Genomic DNA, 16,419 nt, shown 5'->3' with positions numbered 1-16,419 from the left:
AATATAAAGTGGAATAATATCATTTGAAAGTAAACTGTGATATATTAGACATGTATCTATAAACCCTAAAGCAACCACTAAAATAAAACCGTTATAGATAATAAGGTAACAAAGGAGATAAAATGGAATCATAAAAAAATTAATCCAGCCGGGCGCGGTGGCTCACGCTTGTAATCCCAGCACTTTGGGAGGCCGAGGCGGGCGGATCACGAGGTCAGGAGATCGAGACCACGGTGAAACCCCGTCTCTACTAAAAATATAAAAAAATTAGCTGGGCGTGGTGGCGGGCGCCTATAGTCCCAGCTACTCGGAGAGGCTGAGGCAGGAGAATGGCGTGAACCCGGGAGGTGGAGCTTGCAGTGAGCCGAGATCGCGCCACTGCACTCCAGCCTGGGTGACAGAGCGAGACTCCGTCTCCAAAAAAAAAAAAAAAATTAATCCAAAAGGAGGCAGAAAAGGATGGAAGGGGTAGAAGAACAGATGGAATAAATAGCAAGATAATAGATTTATTGGTTCCCTCCCCGCATTTTCCCCACCAGTCAAGTCCTCAGAGCAAAAGATGATAGATTTAAACCTAGCCATATAATAATAACAACATTAAATGTAAATGGTCTACTACAATTCAAAATCAGAGATAGTTAGATTGGATTTTTTTTTAAAGCAAGAAGCAACTGTATGCTATCTATAAGAAATGTACTTCAAATCTAAAGACACATATGGGTTAAAAGTAAAGGGACAGGAAAAGATATTCCATGCCAACACTTAGCAAAAGAAACCTGGAGTTGCTATGTTAAGGCAGTATAGATTTCAAAGCAGAGTATTATCAGGGATAAAGATGTTAAGCCATTTCATCAAAAGAACATAACACTTAGGTGTGGTGGTTCATGCCTATAATCCCAGTTCTTTGGGAGGCCAAGGCAGGAGGATCACTAGAGCCTAAAAGTTTGAGACTAGATGAGATCTCAAAGCGAGATTCCATTTCTACAGAAAAAAAAAAAAAAAAAAATTAAAAATCAGCTGGATGTGGTGGTATGTGCCTGTAGTCCCAGCTACCTGGGAGGCTGAGGCAGGAAGAGTCCCTGAGTCTGGGAGGTGGAGGGTGCAGTGAGCCGTGATTGTGACACTGCACTCCAGCCTGGGCAACAGATTAAGACCCTGTCTCAAAAAAAGAAAAGAAAAAGAAACAACATAACAATCTAGAACATTTACGTGCCTAAGAACAGAACTTCAAAATACAGGAAGCAAAAACTGGTAGAACTGCAAAAAGAAATGGACAAATCCAGTTATAATTTGACATTTAAATACCCTTCTCTCAACAATTCATAAAACAAGTAGAAAGAAAATCAGGGTAGAGAAGAGTTAAACAACACAATCAACCAACTTGACCTAATTGACATTTATAGAACATGTTATGCAACATAAGCAGAGCCCACATTCTTGTTATGTGCACGTGGAACTTTCATCAACATATAAATAAGATACTCAGCCACAAACTAGTCAAATACATTTAAAAGAATTCAAGACATAAAAGATGTGTTCTCTAACCACAATGGAATTAAGGTAGACACAGAAAACAAAGGTGTCTGGAAAATTGACAAGTATTTGGAACTCAAATGACAACTTCTAACTTACTCATGAATCAAATAAGAAATCAAAAGGGGGATTAGAAAATATTAATCCCCCTTTTAAGGGGGCTGGGCGAGGTGGCTCATGCCTGTAATCCCAGCACTGTGGGAGGCCAAGGCAGGTGGATCACCTGAGGTCAGGAGTTCGATACCAGCCTGGGCAACATGGTGAAACCCTGCTTCTACTAAAAATACAAAAACTAGCTGAGTGTGGTGGTGCATGCCTGTAATTCTAGCTACTCAGGAGCCTGGGGCAGGAGAATTGCTTGAACCCCAGAGGTAGAGGTTGCAGTGAGCCAAGATCGCACCATTGCACTCCAGCCTAGGCAAAAGGGGGAGACTCTGGAAGAAGAAGAAGGAGGAGGAGCGGGGGGAGGGGGAGGAGGAGAAGAAGAAAATATTAACTGAAAGAAAATGAAAATACAAAGTATCAAAATTTGTGGGATACTACTTAGGAGAATCTAATAGCATTAAATGTCTATATTAGGAAAGAAGAAGGATCTCACGTCAATGAACTGAATCATTGGTGGATCTCAGCTTCCACCTCAAGAAACTAGAAAAAACAGAACAAATTAAACCTAAAGTAAGTATAAAGAGATGAAGTAGAAAAGAGAAAAATAGGAAAAAGAAATCAATGAAACCAAAAGTTGATTCTTTGAAAATATCAATAAAATTGATAAAACTCTAACCAGACTGATCAGGAAAAAAATAAAAATTACTAATATAAGAAATGAGACAGGGACCACACAGATCCTAAACATATTAAAAAATAATGAAGGAATATTATGAAAAATCAATGCCAATAAATATAACAAATTACATGAAATTGACAAATTATTAGAAGAACACAAACTACCAAAGCTCATTCAAAAGGATATTGATGACGTGAATAGCCCTTTATCTATTAAAGAAATTGAATTTGTAATTAAAAACCTTTCCACAAAGAAAACTTCAGGCCCAGATGACCTCATTAGTGAATTCTACCAAACATTTGAGGAAGAAATAATACCAAATCTATATTAACTCTTCTAGAAAATTGAAAAAGTAGGAATACTCCTCAACTCATTTGATGAGGCCAGCATTACCCCGATACTAAAACCAGATAAAGGCATTACAAGGAAACTACAGACCAATATCCCTTATGAACATAAGTGCAAAAATGCTAAACAAAATTTGTCAAAATGAATCCAGCTACATATAAAAAGGATAATACTTCATGACCAAGTGGGGTTTATCCCAGGAATATAAGGTTGGTTTAACATTTGAAAAATCAGTGTAATTCACCATATTAATTAAATTAGAAAGAAAAAGCATATGGTCATCTCAACAAATGCAGAGAAATTATTAACAAAACCCAACATCCATTTCTGATTTTTTTAATTAACAAACTAGGAATAGTTCGGAGCATCTTCAACCTGATTTTTTTTTTAAATCTCTAAAAAATCTACAGCTAACATACTTAACAATGAAAGACTGAATCCTTTCTCCCTGTGAGCAGGAACATGATAGTAATATTTACCCTTAATACTCCTATTCAACACTGTACTGAGAATGTAGACAATGAAATAATAAAGAAAAGAAAATGAAAGCACCCAGTGGGGAAGAAAGAATTAAAACGCTCTCTATTCACAGATGACATGATCATCTATGTAGAAAGTCTTACAGAATTTACAAAAAAAACTCCTAGAATGAGTTCAGCAAGGTTGCATGATACAAGATCAATATGCAAAAAATAATGGTATTTCTATACGCTGGCAGTGAACAATTGGAAACTGAAATTTTAAAATACTATTTACAAGAGCATTGAAAGATGTAAATGCTTATGTATAAATCTGACAAAAGATGTGGAAGAATTGCACATAGAAAACTTCAAAGCAACATAGAGAGAAATTAAAAACCTAAATAGAGAGATACACCATATTCATGACTCTGAAAGCACAACTTTTTAAGATGTTGATTCTCCCCAAAATGATCTGTAGATTCAATGCAGTTTCAATAAAAATCCCAGCAAACTTTTAGCAGAATTTGAAAAATTATTTCTAAAATTTATATGGAAATGCAAAGTCTGAAGAACTTTGAAAAGAAGCATTGTCCAAACAACTTTGAAAAAGGAAAACTAGAAGGACTAACACTATTATAAAGCCATAATAATCAAGATAATGTATCACTAAATCAATGTACGACAATCAGTAGCATTTCTTTTTTTTTTTTTTTTTTTTTTTTTTTGAGATGGAGTCTCGCTCTTGTTGCCCAGGCTGGAGTGCAATGGTGTGATCTCAGCTCACTGCAACCTCTGCCTCCTGGGTTCAAGCGACCCGCCTGTCTCAGCCTTCCAAGTAGCTGGGATTACAGGCGCCCGCCACCATGCCCAGCTAATTTTTTGTATTTTTAGTAGAGATGGGGTTTCACTATGTTGGCCAGGCTGGTCTCAAACTCCTGACCTTGTGATCCACCCGTCTCAGCCTCCCAAAGTGCTGGGATTACAGGTGTGAGCCACCACACCTGGCCCAGTAGCATTTCTATACACCAATAACATCCAGGATGAGAGTCAAATCAAGAACACAATCCTATTTATAACAGGAATAAAGAAAATGAAATACCTAGGAATACAGCTAACCAGGGAGGTAAAATATTACTACAATGAGAATTACAAAACATTGCTCAAAAAAATCAGATGATGCAAATGAATGGGAAGACATTCCATCGTCATGCAAAGGAAGAATCAATATCATTAAAATGGCCATACTGCCCAAAGCAACTTACAAATAAATGCTATTCCTAACAAACTACTAATGCCATTCTTCACAGAATTAGAAAAACCATTCTAAAATTCATATGGAACCAAAACAGAGCCTGAATATCTAAAGCAATCCTAAGCAAAAAGAACAAAACCAGAGGCATCACACTACCCAACTTCAAAATATTCTATATAAGGCTACAGTAACCAAAACAGCATGGTACTGATACAAAAACAGACACATCGACCAATGGAACAGAAGAGAAAACTCAGAAATAAAGCTGCACATCCACAACCACCTGATCTTCAACAAGGCCAACATAAACAAAGGGCAAAGGACTCCCTATTCAATAGATGCTGCTGAGATAACTGGCTAGGCATATACAGAAGAATGAAACTGGACCCATAGCTTTCACCATATGTAAAAATTAACTCAAGATGGATTAAGATTTAAATGTAAGACCTCAAACTATAAAAATCCCAGAAGAAAACCTAGGAAATACCTGTCTGGACATCAACCTTGGCAAAGAATTTTTGGCTAAGTCCCCAAAAGCAATAGCATCAAAAATGAAAATTGACAGGTGGGAATCAATTAAACTAAAGAGCTTCTGCACAGCAAAAGAAATTATCAACAGAGTAAACAGACAACCTACAGAATGGGAGAAAATATTAGCAAACTACACATCCAACAAAGGTCTAATATCCAGAATTTAAAAGGAACTTAAATCAACAAGCAAGAAACAACCCCCCTTAAAAAATGGGCAAAGGACATGAACAGACTTTTCTCAAAAGAAGACATACAAGTAGCCAACAAACAAATGAAAAAATGCCCTTCATCACTCATCATCAGAGAAATGCAAATCAAAACCACAATGAGATACCACCTCACACCAGTGAGAATGGCTATTATTAAAAAGTCAAAAAACAATAGATATTGATGAGGCTTCAGAGAAAACAGAATGCTTATACAGTGTTGGTGGGAATATAAATTAGTTCAGCCACTGTGGAAGGCAATTTGGAGATTTCTCAAAGAACTTAAGACAGAGTTATCATTTGATCCATCAATTCCGTCTCTGGATATATACCCAAAGGAAAATAGATCATTTTACCAAAAACACATATGCATGTGTATGTTTATTGTCATGCTATTCACAAGAGCAAAGACATGGAATCAACTCAGATGCCAATCAATGGTGGATTGGATAAAGAAAATGTAATACATATATACAATGGAATACTATGCAGCCACAAAAAAGAATGAAATCATTTCCTTAGCAGCAACATGTATGGAGCTGGAGGCCATAATCCTAAATGAATTAACACAGGAACAGAAAACTAAATACTGCATGTTCTCACTTACAAGTGGAAACTAAACATTGAGCACACATGAACATAAACACGGGAAAAATAGACACTATGGACTACTAGAGAGGGGAGGGGGGAGGGAAAAGGGAGGGGGAGTGTGGGCTGAAAAACTACCTGTTGGGCGCTATGCTCACTACCTGGGTGCAATATATCCATGTAACAAATCTGCACATAAAAGGTGTATCTAAAATAACAGTTAAAATTGTTAAAAAAGAAACTAATTTTTTTTTTTTTTGAGACACAGTCTCGCTCTGTCACCAGGCTGGAGTGCAGAGGCACAATCTCAGCTCACTGCAACCTCCGCCTCCCAGGTTCTCTTAGCCTCCTTAGTAGCTGGGACTACAGGCGCGTGCCACCATGTCCAGCTAATTTTTGTATTTTTAGTAGAGACGAGGTTTCACCATGTTGGCCAGGATGGTCTCGATCTCTTGACATTGTGATCCACCCGCCTTGGCTTCCCAAAGTGCTGGGATTACAGGCACGAACCACCGTACTCGGCCAGAAACTAATAATTTTTTAAAGGACAATGTATCAAATTAAAGACAGACAATTAGATCAACAGAAATAGATGCACACATATATGAAAAACTGATTTTCAACAAAGGTAGAAAGCAATTTAGTAGATTGTCTTTTCAACAAATGATGCTGAAAAAATTAGATATCCATATACAAAAAATGGATCATAGATTTAAATGTAAGACCTAAAATGATAACATTTCTAGAAGTAAGCAAAGGAGACAATTTTTATGACCCTGGGTTAGGTAAAGATTTCTTAGACCCAGCCCAGCTTGGTGGCTCATGTCTGTAATCCTAGCACTTTGCGAGGCTGAGGTGGGTGGATTGCTTGAGCTCAGGAGTTCAAGACCAGCTTGGGCAATATGGCAAAACCTCGTATATAAAAAAAAAAAAAAAAAATTAGCCAGGCGTAGATGGGTGCGGTGGCTCATGCCTGTAATCCCTGCACTTTGGGAGGCCAAGGCGGGTGGATCATTTGAGGTCAGGAGTTTGAGACCAGCCTGGCCAACATGGTTAAACCCCATCTCTACGAAAAATACAAAAAATTAGCCAGGCTTGGTGGTGGGCACCTGTAATCCTAGCTACTCGGGAGGCTGAGGCAGGAGAATCACTTGAACCTGGGAGGCAGAGGTTGCAGTAAGCCGAGATCAAGCCACTGCACTCCAGCCTGGGCAACAGAGTAAGACCCTGTCTCAAAAAAAAAAAAAAAAAAGAAAAGAAAAGAAAAAAATTAGCCAGGCATGGCGGTAAGCACCTGCAGTAACAGCTACTTGGGGGGCGCTGAGGTGGGAGGATCAGATGAGCCCGGTAGGCAAATTTGCAGTGAGCCATGATCACGCCACTGCACTGTAGCCTGGGTGACAAAGCAAGACCCTGTCTCAAAAAAAAAAAAAAAAGATTAGACAAAACTGAAGCACATTTAATAAAAAAGAAATTGATAAACTGGATTTCATCAAAATTGAAAACTTCTGCTCTTTGAAAGACACTGCTAAGAGCATAAAGACAAGCCACAAGTTGGAAGAAAATATTTGCAAACCATATATACGATAAAAGACGTAGCTAGAATATATAAAGAATGCTCAAAACCTAATTAGAAAAAAATTCAATAATAAACAATAAGAAAATGGCAAATGATTTGAACAGACACTTCACCAAAGAGGACATACAGACGGCAAAAAAGCACATGAAAAGATAACTTCATTAGTCATCATGGAAATGCAAATTAAAAGCACACACATACCTATTAGAATGGGTTATATTAGACCATTCCAAGATGGTGGAAGGATAAAATGGTCCAACTACTTTGGAAAATAGTTTGGGAGTTTCTTTAAAAATTAAATACAATTCTCCTTGGCGGGCGCCTGTAGTCCCAGCTACTCGGAGAGGCTGAGGCAGGAGAATGGCGTGAACCCGGGAGGCGGAGCTTGCAGTGAGCCGAGATTGCGCCACTGCACTCCAGCCTGGGCGAAAGAGCAAGACTTTGTCTCAAAAAAAAAAAAAAAATACAATTCTCCTATAATCCAGCAACATCATTCCTAGGTATTTACCCAAAAGATATGAAAACATGTAGTTGTACAAAGAATTACACATGAATGGTCATAACCGTCTGATTTGTAATAGCCCAAAAGCATGATCCAGAATCAGCAGGATCAATAGCACCTGGGAAGTTGTTAGAAATGCAAATTTTTATGCCCCATCCCAGACTTACTGAATGAGATGGTTTATGAGTTAATCAATTTCCCTTTGGACTGGGAATTGTCCCAGTAATCAGTGATTAATAAACCCTTCAGATAATTCTGAAACTGGCTAGAATGTGAGAACCACAGCCCACTTTTCACCCTCCCCCTACCCCGACCATTCCCCAATCACACTTTGAGAACAACTACCTCAATCAATGCTTCTCCAACTTCTAAGTGCACAGAAATGACCTGGGGATCTTCTGTAAATGGATTCTGATTCAGCAGGTTTGGGAGGGGCTTGAGCTACGGCTTTTTGCTTTTTTTTTTTTTTTTTTTTTTTTTGAGCCAGGGTCTCCCTCTGTCACTCAGGCTGGAGTGAGGTGGCACCATCACGGATGGATCACTGCTACCACCAACTCCTGGGCTCCAGTGAGCAGCCTCAGCCTCCCAAGAAGGTGGGACTATAGACATACAACACCATGCCCGGCTAATTTTTTTCTATTTTGTTTTTGGTGGTGTTGAGATGGGTTTCAGTTTTGTTGCCCAGACTGATCTCAAACTCCTGGGCTCAATTGATCCTCCCACTTCAGCCTCCCAAAGTGCTGAAATTACAGGTGTGAGCCATCGAGCCCAGCCAAGAGATTCTGCATTTCTAAAAAGCTCAAGGTAATGCTGATTCTGCTCGTTCTGGGAATGATGGCAAAGACTGTTGTTCTTGGAAATGCCCTAATTTCTCAAAAACAGAGCATGTTTGACTACCTCAGTTCTTCTCCCAGAGAAAATCCATTAAGTGTTAGGATGGAATGTAGCCTTTCTTACTCTCTTCTGCTCTGGTACCTACACAGTTTGGGAAAAGAACTAAAGCCCTCCCCTCTCCAGCGGACAGGGACTCTGTTCTGGAATGTTCTCTTGACAGCTCTAAAATTCTGACATTCCTTTGGAGCCTAGCCCCAGCGACTCTCAACATTAAAATTACCCATGGAGCTTTTAAAAACACAGATGCCTGGGCCCCACCCCAGAGACTCTGTTTTTGTTTGTCTGGTGTGAGGCTTAGGCATCAGTTCTGTTTGTTTGTTTTTAGAGACAGGATCTTGCTCTGTTGCTCAGGCTGGAGGGCAGTGGTGCAATTATAGCTCACTGCAGACTTGAATTCCTGGTCTTAAACGATCCTCCTGCCACAGCCTCCCAAGTATCTAGGACAACAGGTGCACACCACCATGCCTGGCTAATTTTTTTTTTTTTTGTAAAGATGGGTCTCACTATGTTGCCCAAGGTGGTCTGAAACTCTGGCCTCAAGCAATCCTCCCATCTTGGCCTCCCAAACTGCTGGGATTAAGGGCACGAGCCACCAGGCCTAACCTAGGCATCAGTATTTTTAAAGCTCCCCTGGCGAGCCTACTGTGAGCCAGAGCTTATAATCACTAACCCTTCCTGTGCCCCCAGACTACCGCCTTCCTTCTTAACATTCATTCAACAAATATTGCTAAGCCACTATTTCCCAGACTCTGAGCTAATGTGCCAGGTATACTGAGATGGATAAGCCACGGTGCCTGCCCTCAGGAAGGTCATAGTCCAGTGAGAAAGACAGACAAGTCCACTCACAACTGTAATACCTACGATAACGGATACTGGCAGAGATATAACAGTGGTATTTCATTCAGTAAATTCGCATTTATTGAGAATTTACAAGCTACAGGCACTAGGAACGTTACAGTGAGCATGACAGATAGAATCCTTGCTTTCATGGAGCTCATGTCCGATGGGAACCAAGTCACACGGGACACAGAAGAGGGGCCCCCAATCCAAACTGGAGTGATCAGAAAGGGTCCTCCTATGGTCCCAGTGCTTCCTTCGAACCTTAAAACCTCCTATCATCCAGGCCCAAGAAGAGAGGACAGCACTCCAGGCAGAAAGCAGCACAGCACGGGCAAAGGCACGAAGGTATGGAAGAAGACGGCACATCCAGAGAACTGGCAACGCCACCGCAGAGAGCGCGCCCTGTAAGCCTGGTCCTCGGCGTTTGGCTCACCGCTTCTCCCCGGTGAAGGCAGCTTCTCCCCCTCTGCTTCATCACACACTCCAGAGTCCACACATGCACAGCTCTCTTCCCGTCCATTCCATCATTCCAGAACTCCACAATCTGACATCATTTATGACGGGGTCTTAGCCCGAGAACCTTCCTCCTCTATTCTTCCGACTCCAAGACCACTGCCCAGACACACCTGGGCCCCACTTTTCCGCTACCGCCGCCAGAAAAGGCCTCCAGGTGGAGCCCTTTCATTCCATTCTTTTGCCATTACACGCCCATTTTACATTTCCTACCTAATTTCCACTCCACTGAATTTCCTCCCCACAAACCCCCGGACTGGAACTATCATCATCCTTAATTTGAGGAAGATCACAGGAACCGTGTTCAATACACAAACTGGTTGAGTTGAGTTGCTCACTTTGAGTCTTTTCCTTAATTCAAGAAGCCCATGATCATTCTTAGCTCTCTCCTGGCTTCTCCAGCCCCTGGGAAGCTCCCTGTGCTCCTGCCTGAAAGGCTTCCCCAACTCCACTCACCAGAGGTTGGATGTTCCCTACCCCTCAGGAAAGATTCCGAGTGGAAACTCAGACAATACCTGCTCAAAGAATTGTTCCCCGGATAACTGGCCATCTGGGTAGGGAAGAGGATACATTTTTTTTTTTTTTTTTAGAAAAAAAATCCAGCATGCCAATCTCCACTCCCTGCTTTCTGCCCAAGAGAGAGCCAGAAGGGGCGGTTCCTGCAGAAGAGGCAGAGAGAGGCTGCTGTTGAGAAGCAAGCTGCAGATTCCTTTCGGACAACCATGCAAACCTGTTTTAACCATCACAACAATCGTGCCACTTGCTTCCCCTAGCCATTTCCCCTTACCACCTAGGTCCTCTCCATTTTCCAGTTATGCTTAACACCCAGGCTGGAAAATAAGACCCCAGCAGAAGGTAGGGAAGAATTGTTCTCCATGTTCTGAAGAGTGCGGGCCATACTGAAGCCATCTTGGCATCTCACAGAATACCTAGCACAGTGCCTCATCTCTTCCAGGCAGATGGCTTTGTAATGGATGCATATATAAAAACATTCTATGGATTCTAGCCTATTTGGAGAACAGAAGTTACAGCAGTGCAAGGCCAATTCTAGGGTTTACCCTAAAGTCCACAGAGATAGTCACTACTTTTCTGCTTATTTCCATTTACTACATGTGGGTTGAGAAGATGATTCAATTTCTCTGTCACACTCTTTTTTTTGTTTTTGAGACAGAGTCTTACTTTGTCATCTAGGTTGCATTGCAGTGGCGAGAACACAGCTCACTGCAGCCTTAAACTCTCAAGCTCAAGTGATCCTCCCACCTTAACCTCCTGAGAAGTAGCTGGGACTATAGGTGCATGCTGCCATGCCCAGCTAGTTTTTTTTTTATTTCTTGTAGAGATGGGAGTCTCACTGTGTTGCCTAGGCTGGTCTCGAATTCCTGGGCTCAAGTAATCCTCCTGCCTCGGACTCTCTAAGTGCTGGGATTATAGGCATGAGCCTCTGTCACACATTTATTGAACAAATACTGCCTACTGGTGCTGTGACACAGTGACTGAATGACAGTTGTCATAGGACAAATCAGACATAAGGACTTATCCTACTAATGACCGTAACACCAGTTCTAATGATCTCTTCCTTAGCATGCTCATCCACTCATTTGGTGACCACCAAACTGCAGGGCAGTTGTAGTGGATTGAAGGTAGCCATCCAATTTTTTTTGCCACTTCTTCTGTTGTGATGTGGAGTCTAATTTCTCTTTCCTTTGAATCTGGCTGGCATTAGTGACTCGCTTGACCAATAAAATGTTCTGGGACTTTCAAGACTAGATCATAAGAAGCCTTTCAGCTTTCACTCAGGCCTCTTGGAGCAACTGCTCTTGAGAAAGAAGAAATCTTCATGCTGACACCACTCTGCTGTTAGAATGCCTGAGCTACCCACTTGGAGAGGCTGCATGGAGAAGGAGATGCCTGACCAGACCAGCTTCACACAGGAGAAGAAACTTTCAAATGACTCCAGCCTCAGCTGTCATGTGATAGCAACTGAACCACCCAGCGGAGTTCATCAACATTCAGAACCATGAGATAATAATAAATTATTTGTTCTTAAATACTGCATTAAAAATAAATGAATAATGGTTAGATATTATCCCTGGGGGGAGCTGGGTGAAGGGTACAAAGGAATTCTCTGTACTATTTTGTACCTTCTTGTGAATATTAAATTATTTTTAAATCATTAACAGAACACCAGCCCACCTGATCTAGAGAAGATCCATTTTGAAAGAAATAAAGACAGCTGGAGATTCTCCCTAAACCATGCCCCAGATGCTGACAATACCAGCACTGGTTGCAGCCAACGAGTATGTGTGGCTATGGCCCTATGCACTTTGCTGGCTTTGAAGGCTCAGGAGAAAGCTCTGACCCCACCCCATACCTCCAGTGCCGGGGTGACTCAGCTTCAATCCTAATGCTTCACTCATCACATCTGGGTCTCCTCCTGGGGAAACACCCAGTTCTTCCTTTTGTCTAGTGAGAAAGAGACTGCTTTAGTTCTTCATTTTTCAAAGACTGACATAACGATATGAATGGGCATGAAATGTCACTCAGCCAAAGGAGAGAGATTTTCTCTGCCTGTGTTTTTTAAAAACTCCTTTTCTTTGGTTTTAAAAAGCCCCTCATAAACAAGTGAAATCATGTCCTCCTTCTGCCTTGCTTTAGAGGTATTCCACCCCACTGTCTCTTCAGGGAGATCATGCCCCTCCCAGATAGCCTCCCTGGAGACCCCAGTCCTCAACTACAGCTTCCATCACAGAAGATGCCTGAAAGAGTAGACCTTCCACCTCTTATGCATTGCAGACTCTCACTTATCCACGCTGATGGCTCGTGACAAATAGAGGCAGCCACTTTGAGTTGGGAGCAGGTGGCATATAGGGTGATATTGTTGAGATCAATACAGCAATCCACAAATAGTTATTGGAGAGTCTGATTTTTCACAACACTGAGGTACAGGCACTGTTGAGGTATAGATGTGTGAGCTAGAGACAAAGGACTGTCATAGAAAAGCTTTGGACTTCAAGGGCCTGGACTGACATCCTAGTTTTGCCATTTACTGGCAATATGGCCTTGGGCTGGTCTTTCATTCCCTCTGAGGGGACAAGAAAATTCTCCTTACCAACCCCTGGGGCTTGTGAAAATCAAAAGTGAGGGCAGTACTTTGTCAACCACTGGGCCAATGGAGGCTATTATTATCACACAGCATTGTGTGTTAGGAGGTCAGAGAAGGAAGAGGGCGCTGAGCAGGAGCTGTCAGGGAGGACTTGATGGAGGACGCTGGTCTAAAGTGGACCTTGGAGGAAGGAAAGGATTGGGAAAGGCAGAAAAGGCATTCCTCCCAAGGGGAACTGAGGGAGGGATTTGTATCCTGTGGGGGAGGGAGGAAAGTAAGGAAACTTGACCTAACCTGTGAGAGGGGTTTTGATTGAGGAACCATATGGAAAACAAGTTTAGGGAGATAAGGGAGCCCCTGATTATGAAGGATCTAGAAAAAAATAAAGATACATAACAGGATAAAGATACTGGGCAAAGGATGTGTACCTTCCTACCTGCTCTGTACCACAAAATATATCCCAAACTCCCATTCTTCTAAAGTATTTACTACTCTGGTCTATACTGTGAAACTACCATAGTAAACTACGTTGGACAATGGAAATTGAAACAGCAATAATAAGGTATCAGTTATATTGATAGATCCCATATATAGGGAGGGGACACTTTGAATTTTATTCTTTTTGTTTGTTTCATTTTTTATTTTAGCTTTTTTGTTTGTTTGTTTAGAGATAGGGGTCTCTCTATGCTGCCCAGCCTAGATTTGAACTCCCAGGCTCAAGCAATCCTCCCACCTCAGTCCCTCGAGTAGCTGGTACTAAAGGCATGTGCCACTGTGTCTGGCTTAGAATTTATTCTTTATGCTCTGAGAAACAAAATGATGTTTATCTAGTTGGCTGCCTTCTAAAAGATGTGGCAAAGTATTTTCCTAACTAGAAGGTTCTAGGACAGGGAACCCTGTACTTTTGCTTCACACATTGATCTACTCCAGCTCTAAATCAGCATACTGAGAGGAAAGGGCAGCTTGCATCTCTACACACCCCTTCACTAAGATTCAGTCAGGCTAGAACGCCACAGCTCTAGCCTGTCATACGCCCCAAGCATGGGCATCTTGCAATTATCTGTGGCTGGGGTAATCCAATACAACAAATCAATCTCCTTTAAAGGCAAAGATCATGAATCATGAAAAGTTCTCCTTTTTGCTCTCTGTACAAGCGTTCCTAATCTTTCTTTAGCATCTTATTACTTCGGGGGTGGAGGGGTGCACTTTTATTTAACCTAAGTTTCCTTCTCATTAAAAGGAAATAGACGAGTCTGGCCGAATGCTAGAAAAATGCAAAGCATGCCAAATATAAGAGCAAATTCAGCTATATTGTGGTTAAAGAACCATTGAAAAGAATCACATCTCAAAAGCTGCTGTCGCTCCTGGTCCTTGCAAAAAGAAACCAACAATTTTTCACAAAATTATGGCTATTCTTTCAAGTTGAATTACTTCTTGAAAACAAGTACAAAACCAAAGTAAATAAAATGTATTTAAAAATGAGAAAAACAGGCCAGGCACAGTGGCTCATGCCTGTAATACCAGCACTTTGGGTAGCTGAGGCAGGGAGATTGCTTGAGCCCAGCAGTTCGAGACTAGCCTGGGCAACACAGGGAGACTCTGTCTCTACAAGAAAAAAAAAAAAAAAAAAAGAAAAAGAAAAAAATAGCCAGGCAAGGTGGCATGGACCTGTAGTCCCAGCTACTCAGGATGCTGTGGTTTGAGAATCACCTGAACCCAGGAGGTCAAGGATGCAGTGAGCCATGATCAAGCCACTGCATTCCAGCCTGCAACAGAGTGAGACGTTGTCAAAAAAAAAAAAAAAAAAAAGAGAGAGAGAGAGAAACATAGTTGGTGCCACTAGACTTAAAGTCTGAGTTGAGTTTGTGTCTGTTCTTTTTGTATTCCTGTTACCTAGCACAATAAATATACAGAGTAAAATCTAATGATAATAGTAAATAATGTATCATGAAAATAAGAAAAGGTGATAAACTAGATCCAACACAAAGAGCAGATGAAAATGATCAGTGAAGAAATCTTGTGTATCTAATGTGAGAGTACACGTGTCATCACCAGGAACAAACATATATTAACTGTCCACAATGCAAATATAGCTATGCTATCTTCTTAGCCTAAAATGCAGCCACAGTTCCTATCCTGGGGGACTTACCAATTGCTGGAGAAAACAACACACAAACTTATTCAACAGAAATACATAAAAACAATTATCTACCGACTGTCGAAAGAAAAATAGCGTGTCAGAAATTGTGCTGGCAAGTTGGAGAGTAGGTGCGGTTACTCAGGAAACATGAAATTCCTTATCATCAAATACTGTTTATTGAGACTGATTTTGATCATTCAGAGAAGATGAAAATGGAGAATGAGGTTGAGCTTGAGAATAAAATTGAAGATGAAGATCAATAATGAGGGTGGAGCCTCATTATTCACATTATCCTCATAACCAGCCTGAGAAGTATATTGGACAGATATCCCCATTTCATTGATTAAAAAACTGAGGCTCAGAGAAGACTTGATGTCTTCTTCAAATATCCCAGAGGGAAGTTAGACAGTGATGGACCTAGAATTTGGTTCTATTCTTTAGCCCCAATCATGCTGAAAACAGAGTGGAGTTGATTTTTAAAGGAGGGATAGTTAAGTTGTAAAGTCAGCTTACATGGTGAAAAATATGTATAATAAAAACTATGCTTGAAAAGTCCATAATTCAGCCATAAAGTAGAATAGAGGTGTCCATACTTACATGCCTCTCTAAAGACATCTCCATAGCCAGTTTTTTCTCCTGGATAAGAGCAGTGCTCTATAAATTGAGTACTAGGTGGAGAATTTGGCTCATATTTAAAGACCATGTTGTTCTCCACTCCTCACCTCTCACCCCAACCCCTCCCCTGCCACAGAAAAATATGTATCTATATTATATAGAGAGATACCAGAATCACACTCCTCGCTGCAAAATCCTACATCATGACAGGCACATGGCAAATGAGACCAAATGAGCTGAGCAGATTCACCTCTCCAGGCTCACTCTCTGAAGTTAAGTCTTTGCATTTTAAGTCTGAACTCTGTAGTTGGCAGATCCTGTTTGCTTCTTTGCAGAGAGGCAAGCCTATTTCAAAAGGTTTCTTTTTCAAAAAGTCAACTGTATTGAAGTATAATCTACAAACAATAAAACATACCCATTTTAAGCATATAGTTTGACAAGTTTCACATAAGTATATAGACATGTAACCACCACCAAACTGAACGAATAAGATATTTCTGTCCCACCAAAAAGTTCCACTGTGGCTCTTT

This window comes from Hylobates moloch, unplaced genomic scaffold, assembly GCF_009828535.3.
Source record: "Hylobates moloch isolate HMO894 unplaced genomic scaffold, HMol_V3 SCAFFOLD_3, whole genome shotgun sequence".
NCBI lineage: Eukaryota > Metazoa > Chordata > Mammalia > Primates > Hylobatidae > Hylobates > Hylobates moloch.
This window is presented reverse-complemented; position numbering follows the sequence as displayed.